At 34.7% G+C, this 17,426-nt stretch overlaps 1 long non-coding RNA gene across 1 annotated transcript; it reads left to right on the plus strand.

The window, feature by feature from the left end:
• Positions 1 to 2,662: 2,662 nt before the first annotated feature.
• On the plus strand, positions 2,663 to 4,848 carry LOC133796550 (uncharacterized). Its single transcript, XR_009875491.1, has 7 exons — positions 2,663 to 2,872; positions 3,121 to 3,197; positions 3,315 to 3,394; positions 3,796 to 3,928; positions 4,053 to 4,211; positions 4,314 to 4,472; positions 4,557 to 4,848. It is a non-coding gene; the product is annotated as an uncharacterized LOC133796550 (long non-coding RNA).
• Positions 4,849 to 17,426: the final 12,578 nt, after the last annotated feature.

The raw sequence follows: 17,426 nt of genomic DNA on the forward strand, positions 1-17,426 counted from the left end.
TTTTTTTTTTTTTTTTATCTCAAGTTGCTGATTTTGCATTGTATTGTTATTATGTTTCTATGTATTTTAATCATGCATATACGAATATTGTTTAGCAAGGCACACTTCCAACTATTCATTTTCATTTCTTTGACTTCATTGTCTTTGAAATCCTCATAACTAATATAAAATTAAGAGGAATATAGATGATACTTGGCAGTATACAATCTAAAAAAAAAAATAACTGATACACTTCTTTGTAATACATTTGGTTTAGCTTGGTTGTCGTTACTTTTATAATTCTGCATTTTTTTCTTTGTCGTTGCTTGTTTGATGATTCTGCATTGCTTGTAATGTCTACATTTTCTAAGTATAGAAACACACCCTAATTATAAAGAAGATTTACATAATCTCTCATAAGAAATCTTGACTAAACACTTATTAATTTAGTTTTAGAGTGTGGTATATATGGTTTTGTTTATGGTAGTTTACAATCACCATGCTTGAATTTTATGTGTTTATATGCATTATTCTAGTGAAGTCTCTATCCACCCAGCACCATATTCAAGAGATTGATCTTCTTAGTGAAATTCCTTGATTAGCTATTGCCTAGCCAATATTAACTGAAGTTGCACAGAGTGAACTCATCTATATGCCAATTGCAACATATATCGTGCATATTACATCCTTTGTTGTTTTCTCTAACCTTTTTTGCACATCAAATTAATAAGTCAGTCAAGTTCTTCAGAACCAAAGCGGCATTTACATGCATTATTTAAAAGGGTAGAATAAGAACTTGTTTTGTGAGGTGACTCTAACTTGCATTCTAATATCCCTAAAATTCTCATTTGGTTAACTAAGTCTTGCATATTTTCGTCAAAGAGACTGAACCACCCTTTCTTTGTTGTACTGAACACTTTAAACAAAAAACCAACCATTCTTTTTTTCTTTTCCCTTTTCTTTTTCTTTTAAAAATTCAAAAATTAAACATGATGAAAGAATAGCTTTGGAATTTCTTCAAAAATTTATAAGCATCTTGTGTATAGTTTCTTTCTAGAGTAGGCCCCAAGACGAGAGAGGTTCATGTTACAATCAGGCTCACTTGGAAGAGCTCTTCCATTCTGTCAAAAAATATAGCTTGTTCATAAACATTAATCAGGATGTTATATCTATTGATGTCTACTTTATCTATAGAATGTCACAAGCTGAAAATTTTGTTCAACAAGTTGAAAACAGAGCTGAAAAAACTCTCTTTACAAACTTTCATTTCACTGGGAAAGTCTTATTGCTTGATCTATGGAAGATTTTGCTATGCTTTCTTTAATATGATTATTTCTGAATTATTATAGCTTAAATTAAATTGTTTGAATGCAAGTGGTGATGGCTTTCGTTGGAGAAACTAGAGGCATTCAAAAGTGATAGAGTTGGAGGGTGACAAAGGTTATGGTAAGATATATTATACTGTACATACCCTGCAGACAAGGCGAGAAGATTTTTAAGTAAAGCAAAATGTATGCCATGTACCATGATTCTTTTTTTCTTAACCAATATAGCAAAACAACAACAAGAAGAAATAACAAGTCTGGCTATTAGAGACTGTTGGTTTATACCTTAGGAAAAATGGGGAAGGGTGATGTATGTGCTGTTATAATTTTGATATATGTATTTGTGAACAAATTTCATCAGGTCTTGTAAGTGCCATTGTGGTTTTGGATTGTCAAACAGTCAAAGACACTCTAACTGGTGTCTTTTTTTTTTTTTTTTTTAATTTTTTAATGAATTTTCTAAACTAAACTAAATTTTATGAATTATTCACACTGATTAAGAACTTTAATTCTCATTTAGAAAAAAAAATTCTCTATTAAGATTATTTTCTGGGCTAAAAAAACATTCTATAGTTTGTTATTTTGAGGATAATGAAATTTGAAATATCAAATACTTTAAAAGCTAACTGAAATTTTCTGTCAATATTATTTTGCTAATTAAGAAAAGTGAGAAGATTCATTTGGTTTCATTTACATATTTTGCTCAGTTTTTTATTTCTTATGCACTCAAGATGTTTGAAAAAATGCCTAATAGAATGACAAAAAAAAGTTGATTTATAATTAATAATATTCTAATATATATATATACACTTATAAGCTTTATTTAGGCATGAGTTTAATCTCTCTGTTTTTCTGAGTTCTATAGATATATTATATATATAACTCTTCTTTGTTTTGAGACCTTGTTTATGATATTCCTGTTTGGTTCTTTTACTGTAAAGCTATTATATAATTCTTAGTCCTTACCTTCCTAGTGACACATTTCTATTTATGCTATGATGCATTCCAATTTTCTTACTTAATTTATTTCTGCACATACCTTTTTTCTCTTGATTTCCTTATTGTAAACTTACCTGCCCCCCTCTCTTTCCCTACTTCCTTTGGGGTTTGAAAAATCTATCTTAAAAGTCATCTTTTAATTGTTATGATGTGTTTTAATCTTTTCTTTTCTGGAATTACTGAGCTTGTTTTTTTTCTTTTTTGTTTCTTGTTGTTTCCAGTTTTATGGTGCAACAACATTTTTCATTCATAGATCAGACTTTAGTGCCTCCTTGATTATGCTTTATATGAAGGTAAGAGCTTAATGGCTCTTTAGTGTCTTGTTTTGTTTTGTTTCAATATGGAGCTCTCAGAAGGAAAATTGGATTCCAGTGTGGCGGACCTCGAGAGAGAAGCTTACCCTGTTTTGGACAAACTGGGTAGAAATAGAGGACGCTAACATCTATTCTCTTGACAGATTAGTGGGCAGTTAAAATCCTTGCAAATTGTTGCAAGCTTGACAGCAGAAAGAGATGGTGAAATTAGAAAAGCTGCTTTGAATACTCTTGCCACTGGATATAAGATTCTTGGTATGTCATGATTTCAAGATTTTAAAGTATTTTCTAACTTGTTTAAGATTTTGAATTTTTATTTATTGTTCCTTTGAGACATCCCATTTTCTTTCCGCCTGTTTTGTGGGGCTAAGTTTTCTTAGTTTGTAATTTATTTTGTAAGTTGCATTGTATTAGCTGTTGTTTATAGTGAATGCAATTAGATTTTATCTGTTTAATTTTAATATTTTATTATTAACTGTTAATGACCTTTTTTTCCCCATTAGGTGAGCATATATGGAGGTATGTTGGGAAGCTAACAGATGCTCAGAAAAGCATGCTGGATGATAGGTTTAAATGGAAGGTTAGTATATATTTGAGCTTAGAATTTAAAGTAAGGTAAACTTTTAAATTTGTTTTGGGATTAAATGATCTGTTTCTATTATCCATTCCATCCTTCTAATGATATTGCATCTTTTAGGTTCGAGAGATGGAAAAATGGAAGGAAGGGAAGTTTGGCGAAGCCAGAGCTGCTTTGAGACGTTCTGTGAGGGAAATTGGGTATGTTTTTTAGCTTGTCTTTTTTATCTTTAGTAGTGTCTCTGTTACTTTTATTATTTCGTATGATGATTATCAACATTTTAATAAAGTATAATATTTTATTTTCTGTCAATTTTTTGTGTAGTTTTCTGTTTCTTTCTCAACTGTCTTTTCTTTGAATTGTTTGTCTCATTGTAAAGCTTTCTCAATCTTGTTTCTTTTGGTACTCGTGCATATCAAATAAAAAAACATGCTGATTGCTGACGCGTTTAAAAGGTACTCGTGCATATCAAATAAAAAAACATGCTGATTACTTTATTTTTATAGCTAAAAAAATTCGTCACCAGGATCTAGAGAGTCTTTTTTATACAAGCCTATTAGATTACTAACTTTGAACTTTTATTTATTTTTATTTATTGTAGATTGGATGTAGCAGAGCAAAGTGGAGAGGTTACACGATCTGTCTCTGGCCCAGTACTTCCAAGGTATTAGAGGCTCAGCTTGACAGGAGCATCATCTAGATCTTGTAAATATGTTCTCAACACCCTCATGCAGGTAAGTTTGGTTTATGTTGTTGTTGAATGTCTTAATGCTAACACTGTACTCTATTTTTCCATTTTTTTTTATATACCTTACTATAAACCTAACTAGTTGATGTAAAATTCTAATTGATTTTTAGACATTTCAAAACAAGAGACTGACTTATGCTGTCAAGGAAAGCACTCTTGATAGTCTAATTACTGAGCTCCTTCTATGGCTGTTGGATGAGAGAGTTCCACATATGGATGATGGCAGCCAGCTTTTAAAAGCTTTGAATGTTCTGATGCTAAAGATTCTGGTTAAGACTTGCCATTTCATTTCTTCCCTCTTCTTTTTTTCATTTATTCTTATCCTGACTCGCATGTCTTATTTTAGTCTGATTTGTTATTAAACTTTACAGGATAATGCAGATCGAACTTCATCCTTTGTTGTTCTCATCAATCTCTTACATCCATTAGATCTTTCAAGGTGGCCCTCACCTACATCAAATGAGACATTTGCTGTCAGAAATTAGAAGTTCTCTGATCTGGTTGTTAAATGTTTGATAAAACTTACAAAGGTAACTTCTTGTTTTAGCTATTTTCTTCTGCATTGCTCATATTTTGATGCTTCTCTAAATTTTCATAATGTGTTTTCTAACCAGGAAGGCAATGTTGCCAACCAGAGGGAACATCTAATTCTTCTCCTTGCCAATATTCACATTCAGAAAGCTAATAAGTAGTCTGTCTTGAAGGTATTCTGATTGTTAATTAAGGTTGTAAAGCTTTGGCTTTAACTAATCCTCTTATATAAATTTGACTTTATGATATTTGGAGTCTAATGTCAAAACTGGATATTTATGCAGCATTGTTCCTTTGTAAATTTCTATTTAATTAGCATTTGAAACATTAGTGGTGAAATTTGGGTTTTCAATAAGGTCTTCTATTTCTTTGAAACTCTTTTATGACTCTTTAATTTAAGGTCAATCACTAGAGTCTTGAACTTAACATAAGGATGTAATATTTGCTTTTACATTTACTATCATTCTAGTCATAAAAAATTAGTATAGTTTAGTTACAAGTAATTTAGTTGCTACTGTTGACAATTTGTGGTATCTAAAAGATGGAATACATACTGTAGTCTTGAAAAAACTTTCAGAAAATGGTAAGAGCTATGTGGGTTTTACAGTTTTATTTTTGAATGATACTTCAAGCACTGATCTGTAGACTTCTCTCAGTTTTTGGTGGATCCTACTCCATTTTCTAGGATCTTGCAGGCAAAGGACACCAAGTGAATTAGATAGAGAGGTTAAGAACTTGAGGGTGGCATTTACTGACCTGTTTTTGAAGCATAAAACTTTCAAAGAAACTTTAAAGCCATCAAGATATTGATGAAAAGAATGGAAGAATGTATTTCACTAATTTTTGTATACATTTCTTGTTTTGTATTTGGTGATAAAGGAATCTGAATTGGGCATAAATTATGTTGTAATATGATTTCTTAAGGCTAGACTAGTAGACTAAATATTGTAATTACATTTGAGTAATTAATAAAAATCTATTTATGCTACCTTATTTGGCTTCAACTTTCATATTTGTTTTCCTAGTTTTGTGTAAGTAAAAAAAGATTATGTTTCTCTTAGCTAATATAACACATGTGTTATACTAAAGTGTAGTATAACACAAATAATGTGTTATACTAAAGTTTAGTATAACACAAAAAAAGTGTTATACTAAAGTGTAGTATAACACAAAAAAAGTGTTATATAATTGACTATAAATAACATAATTCAACACTTATCTATATATTAAAATAACACAGAAATTGTGTTATCGTTGACAATACAATAACACATCTGTATAACACTGATAAAGTGTTATGTAAAGTACCTTGACCTACGATAACATAGTCGGTCTTAACACATCAGAAAGTGTTATCGTATGTTTTGATAACACATTTTCGGTGTTATTAAAAGCATTTTTTCTTGTAGTGGTAGCTGCTGCAATGTTCGGAGCAAAAGGTTCGAGGTCCTCATCAGAGTCACAATCATCAATCCCTTTCCAGATAAGAGCTTCTTAATTTTCTCTTCCATCATGTCCAATCATTTGAGGGTTAGGTCTTTGGTCTCTAGGTTAGCTGGGGGATGTTCACTAGCTCCCATCCTATTGTACGTGTTTGGTGGGTTGTTGTCCCTCCAAGTTCGAGCTTGGTTAGGTGGGACATTACCATTGTCGCGTACGATAGACGAACTTCCCTCATGTCGTGTATAAATCCTTTGTGAATTCAGATGATCTCGCAGGTCGGGTTGTGGATCATATTGAGGAATTTGCGATGAGCTAAGGTGATTCCTCATATCACTCTTAGACATGCGTCCACGCTGACTCCCCATCCAGTAACTTCCATTTGCAAAACTTACAGTCGACGTCTGAGATCGAGGACCTGGATTATCAGCACGTGCCCATGGGACATAAGTATCTACTGATAAGGGATGATTTTTCCTAATATTTCCATTAGTTAAAGCATCTCGTTGTAAGCGCGGTGGTGTAGGATGTCTAACCGGTGATGACAGATGCCTTATTGGTGAGGCCATCCTCATTCCATCAAGACAAACTAAATTTGCCCACCTTGGCTCTACCCCAATGTCACGAGTTCTCTATGCATGGGATACTGCTCGTGGCACAGGTGGATTCGCTGCGGCATTTTGTTTCCATGAACTTGTCCCAGCTCGCCTTGGAGGGTTGTTGTATTCCTTGGATCTGTGCAGATGGCACGGAGCTAGGGGCACAGTTCTAACAGACCAAATGACATGCTGATGATGGTTCCTGTGATGAATAGTGGGCTGAGCATTTCGGTGGTTTCGCTCTGAAGGTATAGAGCTCGGAGTGGCGGTCTTGACATAATGACTGGATTTGGACCGGTTATTCCTGTGGGACATATGAGACCCACTTCTCCTATTTCCAACATTAATGTCGGTTGCAAGAGGGGGTAACCGAGCCAGGATATCCTCGATCTCTCTATATTCCCTAGCGATATGGCTCCTTAATTGGACATTCTCCATGTCGACAATAGTTAAATATCCTGGATTAGGGTTTGGTGGGAGTTACGCTGAACTCCCAGCGTCGTGAAATATCCCACCGGTTGCTTCCTAGGACGTTGCTGAACAATTAGGCCTCTTTTAGTGGGAACAATGGTATGATGGGCCTCCTGCCCACCAGGCTTCTCCATTTCATTGTCATGATTGGATTGAGTAAGCACCATGATGAATGTCGAATGAAACTTGTAAAGCACTAATTTCGTCTCAACGAAAGCACTAAACTGTTGACGCAGTTTTTCGCCAATAGCAGATTTAGAAATCTAATAAGGATATTAGGGCTTATTTGTAAACCATAATGAAATAATAAGAACCCTTTCATACACACACAATTTTACGTGGTTCAGTGGTTAAATTCCACCTAGTCCACGAGACAATGTTATTGCTTTTCTCTCACAATTTCTATAGAGTTTCAGTAATACCAAAAAGGTCGTCCCCTTCCCTGTCCATTATCCTAATATTTATAGTGGAATTTCCTGGACAAGTTTGGGTAATCGTGTTCATAAATATGGTATTCATTTAATACAAATTATTCCCATTTAAATTGGGATATGATTTGATAACATAATAGAATATACTCTGGCTATCTTGGATCATAAAGGATAAATAGGCAATACAACTTGGGAATTAATGAGCGTATAAAGAACCTCCAAGTCTCTTGGGATCCTTCAATATGCGTTTTGATCAGGTTACAACGAGCTAATTATCTTCATCAAGCTGGTGATCAAATATTATCTGAACCTTAGCTTGGATTAACTTCAGAGCGCCCAAAGGAGGATCTGGCCACTATAGGTCTCAAACTGGATTGTTTTCTTAAGATGAGGTCTGATAATAACCTGTATGTCATATTGCCAAGTCCCAACTTGAGCTGCTCACATGATTACTAGCCAGAGGTTGTACTTGGCTGCTTTTCCACATATTCATCTACCAACTGTACCCCGAGATGAGTAACTAAACTCGTGCTAATTTTTAGGGTACAACACTATCTGCTTTTTCACAAAAGAAAACCCTTTCTCTCTAGCCTATAATCAAGAGTCTCATGTGTTGAGAATACTTTTGATTCACAAAATTGATCCTTGTTCTCTATGTTCCCACACACATCTTGAGGTGTAGAAAACATCTTGGAAGATCTAGGTGTTAGTATTATAGCGAGGATAGGAAGAAATATATACAGAAAGATTCAAGGATTTTTGATAGGTTAATGAGGTAAATAGTTTCGTATTTTTTGTATACATATTATATATTGATTAACATATTTCACATTAAATGATCCTCATATAAAGTTGTTTATATGAATTTTTTTTTGTATACCATTACCGAAATTTCTGCTGTGCACTAGGAATTGTTCCTAACAATTGGTACCAGAGTCATCTTTAATCCATGCATATATTAATTATTGTGTGGGTATCATATGCATTTCTTAAATTATGTGTAATATATGAATGGATGGATTTTTAAGTATGAATCGTTTATGTTCTTAAGGGTTGTTGTTCATGGTGTTTTTGGGTTAGGAAAAGTTCATAATTTGTTCTAGTTATACAAAAATTGTAAGCCATTTTTGGGCATAGGATTTTTTGTAATTTATTTGATTTAAATTCTAGATAAAAAATTCTATAATGGCCTGAGCCTCGAGCACAAACCCAGAGGCCCGAGCAGCTGCCCCTGCAGCCGTGTGCACCCCTGCATGCCCAGCGCCCCTGTGTACCTATGTCCCCGCACGCCCAGTGCTCTTGCACACTTGCACCACTATGTCCCTGCTCACCCAACGACCTTGTGCACCCACGACACAACACCCCACGCGCTTGCACCCTTGCGGCCCAGTGCATCTCCACCTGCACCCCTGCCGCCGCCGACCACCATTAACACACCCATTAGGTTTTGTGTCATGCAAACCCTCATGGATATGTATTTATCTAATTGGGCCTGTTTAAGCCCAATATAATTAAAAGATTTTTAATTATAAAGTTTTTGTTAATTGTGGTGAGTCTGAATTCCAATTGGGCCTCAATAACTTGTTGGGTATTAAAACCCAAAGTTTGATTATTTTAAATTTGTTTAAAATAATTAAAAGGTCATTTAATTCATAACCAAAGACTAAAAGAGAAGGTCAAAGATCGAAGGAGTTGCTCTTTATTAGGCCTTAGTTTAGTAATTTTTGTGTATTTTTTTGCAAGTGTTGTAATTTTCTAGAAATACCCAAAACTTCCAACCTGCTTTTATTTATTTTCTTGAACATGATTAAATTGTTTAATACTTTATCATGCATAAGAACATGTCACACATATTACCCACATAGTACATAATAAGCATGCATTTTTTTTAGAAACATGCTTAGGATTGATTATATGTTTTTACTTGATAACTCATATAATTAATTTAGTCTTAATTAGTTAAGATGGTAAAAATAATTTAAAGTTGTTTATTTTCTTATTTAATAAAATTGTTTTATTAAATAAATGGTATTCTATTTAGAAAGGCAAAATAAAATCTATGGCGCGATTATTTATTTTGCATAATTGGATTAGTATTTATTAGAATATCATATGATAAAATTAATTTAATTAGTTTTACAACCTAATTGAAAAGTATTGATTTTGAGAAAAAACACAATTTTAAAATAGTGAGTGGGAGAGGGAATTATGACAATAAGTCCTATGGTCTCCATTATTGATTAAACACCGAGAGGTATAGGAAGGGCCTCGTTTCGCCTCCGTTTGTGGCCTCCCTAAGGAAAGGCTTCCGAATATGTTTATTTTATCTCAATGTTGACTTCTCATAAGAGAATAAGATTAGTGATGTATTTCAAGTTTGACTGACCTTAAGGCAGACTCTTGAGTCAAGTCATTGATCGAAAAATAATGGGTTACACTTTGAAGGTGCGCGACTAGTACATCTTGACCAAACTAACGGTAATTCATAAGTGAAAAGAGAAAAAGAGTTTTTAAGTTTTCACTTATGGAGTTGAGATCTTGTCTCAAGATTAATTTATGATTAGTCTAACCTACCCTAAGGCGGTCCATTAGTTTTCAAATTAATCTATCGTGGACTAGTAACTAATTCTGTGTGTGTTATTTTATGTGTTGCATTCATACATCATATTCACTATTCCAAATATAAACTGATATTTATTATATGCATTAATTCATTATATTGTATATATTTAATTTTAAGCAATATGTCCAATCCAAACTCTGTAACTTCTTTCCTTGCTAATGAAAAACTGACTGATGATAACTACATGAAATAGAAAAAAAACATGAACATTGTTTTGATTTGTAAAAACCACTTGTTTGTCCTTAATGAGAAATGTCCTGAGGTTCCTGCTCTCACTGCTGCCAAAACTGCTAGAGAGAAGTATGACAATTGGATCTTATCTAACAATAAGGACAAATGTTATATGCTTGCTAGTATGAGTGATGTGTCCAGAAAAAAGTTTGAAACTGTTGAAACAACCTATGAGATTTGGAAATCTCTACAAGGCATGTTTTGCCAGCAAACTGATAAGTGCAGACATGATGCTACTAGAAGCTTCATGAATATGAAAATGAAGAAAAATGTTTCTGTTAGAGAACATGTCCTAGACATGATCAACATATTGCACGATGTAGAAATCCATGGTGCGACCATTGATGAGAGAACTCAAGTAAGTGTGATACTTGAATCTCTCACACCAGCTTTTGCGGCATTCACTATCAACTATGTTTTGTAAAAGTTGGAGTACAGCATGACTCAACTGTTGAATGAATTGCAAACTTTTGAATCTTTAAACAAAAGTTCCACTAAAGTTGAGGAGGAAAATGTTGCTGAATCCAAGTCTTCCACTTCAAATGGTAATTCAAAGAAGAGGAAGGGTGGCCAAGGAAACGACAAGAAAAAGGACAAACGACCAGAAAATACCAACAAATCTTCTAAGAAGAATAATTCTGCAAAGAACTCCAAAAAGAAGACACCAAAAGGAGCATGCTTTCATTGTAAAGTTGACGGTCATTGGAAAAAGAATTGTCCTAAGTACTCAGCTGAACTGAAAGACAAAAAGAAGGGTAAATTTGATTTGCTTGTTTTATAATCTTGTTTAGTGGAAGGTGATATTTCATCTTGGATAGTTGATTCCGGAGCCACTATTCATGTTTGTTTTTCTTCGCAAAGTCTTAGTACTTTGACGAAGCTGGCTCATGGAGAGGTTACCATGAGAGTTGGAAGTGGACAGGAGATCTCGACAGCTAGAGTTGGAAAAGCTTGCCTAGTTTTTTATAATAATAAATTTATTGTGTTGGACAATGTTTATTTTATTCTTGGATTTACTAGAAATTTTATTTCCTTATCAAAATTGCATGAACAAGGTTTTAATATTTCTTTTAATAATAATTCGATTGTTATTTCGAAATATAGTTTTGACATTTGTTCTGCGAAGTATGAAGGTGAACTTTACAAGTTACTGTCCAATGTCGAGCATGTTTATAATTTTGAATTATTTAAAATTGCAAGCCCCAGATCTATTGAAAGACAAAAGACAAATTCTGATAGTGAAACATATCTGTGGCATTTGAGATTGGGACAAATTGGTCTTGACAGAATTAACTGACTAACAAAGGATGGTCCTTTAAGAGAACTATCTATTGGTTCTCTCCCAGTCTGTGAATCCTACCTAGAAGGAAAAATGACCAAGAGACCTTTCTCTGCTAAAGGTGTAAGAGCCACATAACCACTTCATCTTGTACATACGGACGTTTGTGGTCCACTAAATGTCCAAGCTAGAGGAGGTTATGAATATTTTGTCACTTTCATTGACAATTATTCAAGATATGGTTACCTATAATTAATGCAAAGGAAATCTGAAACCTATGATAAGTTTAGGGAATTCTGAGCAGAAGCTGAAAAGCAATTAGGTAAATCACTAAAAGTACTTCGATCAGATCGAGGTGGAGAGTACTTAGATTATGAATTTGAGGACCATTTGCGTGAGCATGGAATTAAATCCCAACTCACTGCACTTGGAACGCCACAACAAAATGGTGTTTTAGAAAGGCAGAATAGAACCTTATTGGATATGGTTAGATCGATGATTAGTTTCTCATAATTACCTTTGACATTCTGGGGTTATGCAATAAATTATGCTCTAAACACACTCAATGTTGTTCCATCTAAGTATATTTAAAAAAGTCCATTGGAATTATGGAATGGTACTAAACCTAGTTTACGCCATTTCCGTATATGGGGTTGTCCTGCACATGTGCTTAAAGGAAAGACTGGGAAGTTGGAATCACGCACTAAAGTGTGCATGTTTGTAGGATATTGCAAAGAAACACAAGGTTGTATATTATATAGTCCTAAAGATAATAAAACAGTTGTATCTACAAATGCAATTTTTTTTGGAGCATGACTATAAATAACCACGAACTTCAAAGAAAAATCGTACTTGAGGAAATGGTCATAAATAAACAAGATTAATCACCAGCAATAACAAGAGAAAAACGACCAGAGGATATCTCTAATTCTAGTCAAAACAATAGAGAGCTTCGTTGTAGTGGGAGGGTTGCTAAACAACCAATACACTATGAACATGAAGTTAAGATGCTTGTGTCTGACACAAACAAAGATGATCCATTGACTTATAGAGATGCAATGGAAGATTCTGACAAAGCAAAATGGATAAACGCCATGGACCTTGAAATGTTATCAATGTATTCCAATTCAGTCTGGACTCTTGAAGATCCACCTGAGAATGTTAAACCTATTGGTTCCAAATGGATATTCAATAAGAAGAGAGAAGCATATGGGAAAGTAGAGACTTTCAAAGCAAGGCTAGTGGAAAATGGCTACACACAGAAATAAGGAGTTGATTATGATGAAATTTTTTCACTTGTGGCCATGCTCAAATCTATCCGCATACTCTTATCCATAGCTACTTGCATGGATTATGAGATTTGGAAAATGGACGTTAAAACAACTTTTCTGAATGGCTATCTTGACGAAACCATTTACATGTCTCAACTAGAAGGGTTCGAAGTTGAAGGTTAGGAGCAAAAAGTTTGCAAGCTTCTTAAGTATATTTATGGACTTAAACAAGCTTAGAGATCGTGGAATCTTAGATTTGATGAAACAATCAAAGTGTTTTGTTTTGAAAAAAACGTTGATGAACCTTGTGTTTACAAACAAATCAAAGATAAGATTGTGGTATTCCTCATTCTTTATGTTGATGATATTCTTCTCATTGGGAATGGCATAGAAACATTATCAAAAGTAAAGAAATGGTTAGCTGAGCAATTCGAAATGAAAGATTTGGGAGAAGCCAAATATGTTTATGGAATTAAGATCTGTAGAGATCAAAAGAACAAAATTTTGATACCGTCTCAAGCAACTTATATTGATAAAGGGCTAGAACACTTTGGCATGAAAAACTCCAAGAAAGGCACCATGCCTACACGGTCAGGAGTTAAATTGTCTAAAGAACAATGTCCACAAACACCTCAGGAAGAGGAGGACATGAGATAGTATCCCTATGCCTCTGCAGTAGGGAGTCTAATGTATGCAATGTTATGCACCAGACTTGACATTTGTTCTGTAGTAGGGATAGTCAGCTGTTATGAATCCAATCCTGGATTGAGTCATAGTAAAGAATATTCTTAAGTATCTTAGACATACTAGAGATTACATGCTTGTGTATTCAGGTGGAGACCTGAACCCCACTGGATATACTGATTCTGATTTTCAATCAGACAAAGATAGTCGAAAGTCAATATCTGGATCAGTTTTCATACTTGGAGGAGGTGTTGTAGTTTGGAGAAGCATTAAATAATCCAGTGTTGTAGACTCCACCATGGAAGTCGAATACATAGCAGCTTGTGAAGCAGCTAAAGAGGCGGTGTAGCTCAAGAAGTTCTATATTGATCTGGAAGTTGTTTTGTACTGTGATAACAGTGTGGCAGTAGCTAATTCAAAGCAACCCAGAAGTCACAAGAGGGGAAAGAACATCAAGAGGAAATATCATTTGATCCGAGAGGTAGTCAACAAGGAAATGTTGTTGTCTTGAAGATTGCTTTCGAAGATAATCTTGCAGACCCATTCACAAAGACTTTATCTATTTAATATTTTCAGGGTCATGTAAGAAGCATGGGGTTTAGAGAAATTCCTCATTTGCTTTAGTGCAAGTGGGAGATTGTTGGGAATTGTACCCTTAAAGTAATTGTAGTAGAAAATGGTTTTAATGAAATACATGAATGAATTGAATTATTGTGTATATGTAGCTTATGTACTATATTATTACTAATAATATTAAGTAAATATCAGAAAATTCCCAAGTTCATCTATGTGGTCTCAATCTCATATTGGTATGAGAGGATCGAGATTGAGACAATGAACTTAAATAGTTCACAGTAAAATAAAGTTATAGAATCTATAGATTAATTACTTCTAGTACGGTCCACTAATACTGCAAATACACGTGACTTATTCGACTTGCTAGTGTAGAAGGACACTTTAATGGAGGTACTTTACATGCTGAGCGTATGAAGAACTAGACCAGATATGATTTAATTATACTTGTTTAAATACTGTTTCGTAGTATTATAAAATACATCAACTGATGATCATATACAAACTAATATTAATCCTGAAGTTACTATGAACTCCTATATATGTCATTTAATCTTTTGATTCATGTGTTACGGTTTGTCAGAATGATCAAGCTAAGAACTATTGGTTTGGGGACTCAATGATGTCTATGGTTGGGGACATAGCTTAATAGACATGAAATCTATACCTTCTTATAGAATGAATTACAGATTAGTAATAAAATCTAGCATTTGTCTCTCTCTAGTTGACATCTTCTTAGAGCTGAAATTAAGAGCTCCGGTTTTGATAGAAAACCAGATCAATTGATCTATTTTAGTAACCGAATAACAAAAATTATCAAAAAACACCCTTGCTCCTATTAAACCAGAGAAAATATACATCAGCTGCAAGAGTAGCATATACCACCTGGCCCAGCCAATCACGCCTGCAAACAGCAAACCAATCAAGCCAATCAGTAAACTTCCCAGGCCAGATCACATCTCCCAACCAGATAGCAATGGTCTGTCTAAGCTTCTCAGAGAAAATGCACTCAAAGAAGAGATGCGAATGGGATTCATTCAACTGGTAGCAAATAGGGCAGCTCAAGGAAGTAATATTCACATGAAAACTATGGAGAAGATCTCTAGTGAGTAAGTGATTATTAACAGCTTGCCATAGAACAAACCAGTGCTTAGGCACTGAGAACTTGCACCAAACTGTACGCCCATACTCAATCTTCACACCATAAATAAAATGAGTATACAGTTTGCCCAAACTGAGCTGACCATGCACTATAGCAGCATCCAAATCTGTTCCAGACACTAAATGACTCAGCTTGATTAATTTTCTCCAATACCAGCTATCATTTTGTTTCAATTTATAGTCCCTGATTGGCATTCCTTTTAAGTATATGGTATTCACCCATTTCACCCATAATTGATCTTGCTTAAAGGAAATGGCCCAGAGAAACTTTGCAATCATGGTCTTGTTCCAAGCAGGCTCTAAACTCGAGCCCTCCATAAGCTTTAGGATGACAGACAAATTCCCATGATGCCAGGTGAAATTTTCTACAGGTTCCCTTCACACCCCACAAGAAATTCCTACACAAACAATCAATATTTCTAACCACATGTTGAGGCAATAGAAAAATATTCATCCAATAATTGCTAATTCCCATTAAGACAGACTGAATTAACTGAGTTCTACCAGCATAAGACAAGTTTCGGCTGGCCCAGGAATTAAGACATAATCTAATCTTTATTAGAATAACTTCAAAGTCAGATGCTTTGCATTTGGTAGGCCTAAGAGGGACACAAAGATACTTCAGTGGAAATGACCCCTCCTGCAGATTAGTACAGCTCAACACATCCTCCTTAGCAGCATCAGACAACCCACCAAGGTAAATACGGGATTTACTATGGTTGATAGAAAGGCCTGAAGTCATGGAAAACTTAGTAAGAGTTGAATGAAAGATCTAGACAGAATGAGGATTAGCCTTGCAAAAAATAAGTAAATCATCCACAAAGCAAAGATTAACAAGATTGAGAGATTTGCACATAGGATGAAATCTGAATCCTTTATCCTTGGAAGCTTTGATTAACATTCGAGTAAGGTAATCCATCACAATGACAAAGAGCAAAGGAGAAATAGGATCCCCTTGCCTAAGCCCTTTACCTCCCTGAAATTGCCCTTGGACTTTACCATTTAACAATAACGAGTAGGAGGTACCTCTCAAGCAAATCATGATCCAACAGATAAATTTACCAGGAAAGCAAAGAGCTTTTAGGAAATTCTCCAAGAAGTCCCAATCAATTGAATCATAAGCTTTACTAAGGTCAATCTTCATAACACATCTAGGAGAGCTATTTTTCCTATTATATCCCTTTATCAAATCTTGAAATATGAGAACATTATAGGCAAGAGTTCTATGCTTTATAAATGCACCTTGATTAGAATTAATCAAAGAAGGAAGGATTGCAGCAAGCCTACTACAGAGCATCTTAGATATGCATTTATAGATGGTAGTGCAGCAAGCTATTGGCCTAAAGTCAGCAGCAGTAGAAGGCTGGTCCACCTTCAGAATCAGCACCAAAAGAGTGTCATTTAAACTTTGAGGAATAAATCCTGTCTAAAAAAGCTCAAGGATAGCCTGTGAGATCTCCCTGCCTATTTCTCTCCACAGAACCTTGAAAAAACCATCCCCGTATCCATCCGGACCTAGACTTTTAACAGGATGAATGCTAGAGAGGGCCATTTTAACATCATGAGCAATGAACGACTTAATTAGGTCCAGTTGGGAAGCGATATCTAAAACCGGGCCATAAGAGATACTTTGCATATCAATGTGACCATTAGCTCTACCCGAACAACCCAAGTAGCTCTAAAAATGATGAAGGAAATGGTAAATTACCAGCTCGTAATCATCAACAATAGACCCATCAGCTGATATATAAGAAACTATGTGATTAGACAACTTCCTTTTCTTCAAACTAGTATGGAAAAAAGCCGTATTGTCATCCCCAAAGCGAAGCCAAGTAATCTTACTCTTTTGTCGAATAAAACTCTCATAAACTTTCTCATGTCTTCTATATTCCAAATAAGCTTCTCTTTCATCCAAGACCAAAGAATCATTGCTAGGATCAGCAAACAAAGCATTCTGAGCCTGCTGGAACAGAGATTTACTTTGCTCAAATTGGCACCCAACATCCGCCATAATCCTCCAGTTGAATCTCTTTAGCACATGCTTAAGCCTAATCAAATTCTGAGCCAACCTCGATAAACAATCACCCCCAGAACAGATAGGCTTAGTCTAGCTATCTAACACAATCTCTCTGAATCGATGATGAGAAGCCCACATATTAAAGTAACAAAATGGCTGAATCCCCAAATTCC

This window comes from Humulus lupulus, chromosome 1 (genome assembly GCF_963169125.1).
Source record: "Humulus lupulus chromosome 1, drHumLupu1.1, whole genome shotgun sequence".
Taxonomy (NCBI): Eukaryota; Viridiplantae; Streptophyta; class Magnoliopsida; order Rosales; family Cannabaceae; genus Humulus; species Humulus lupulus.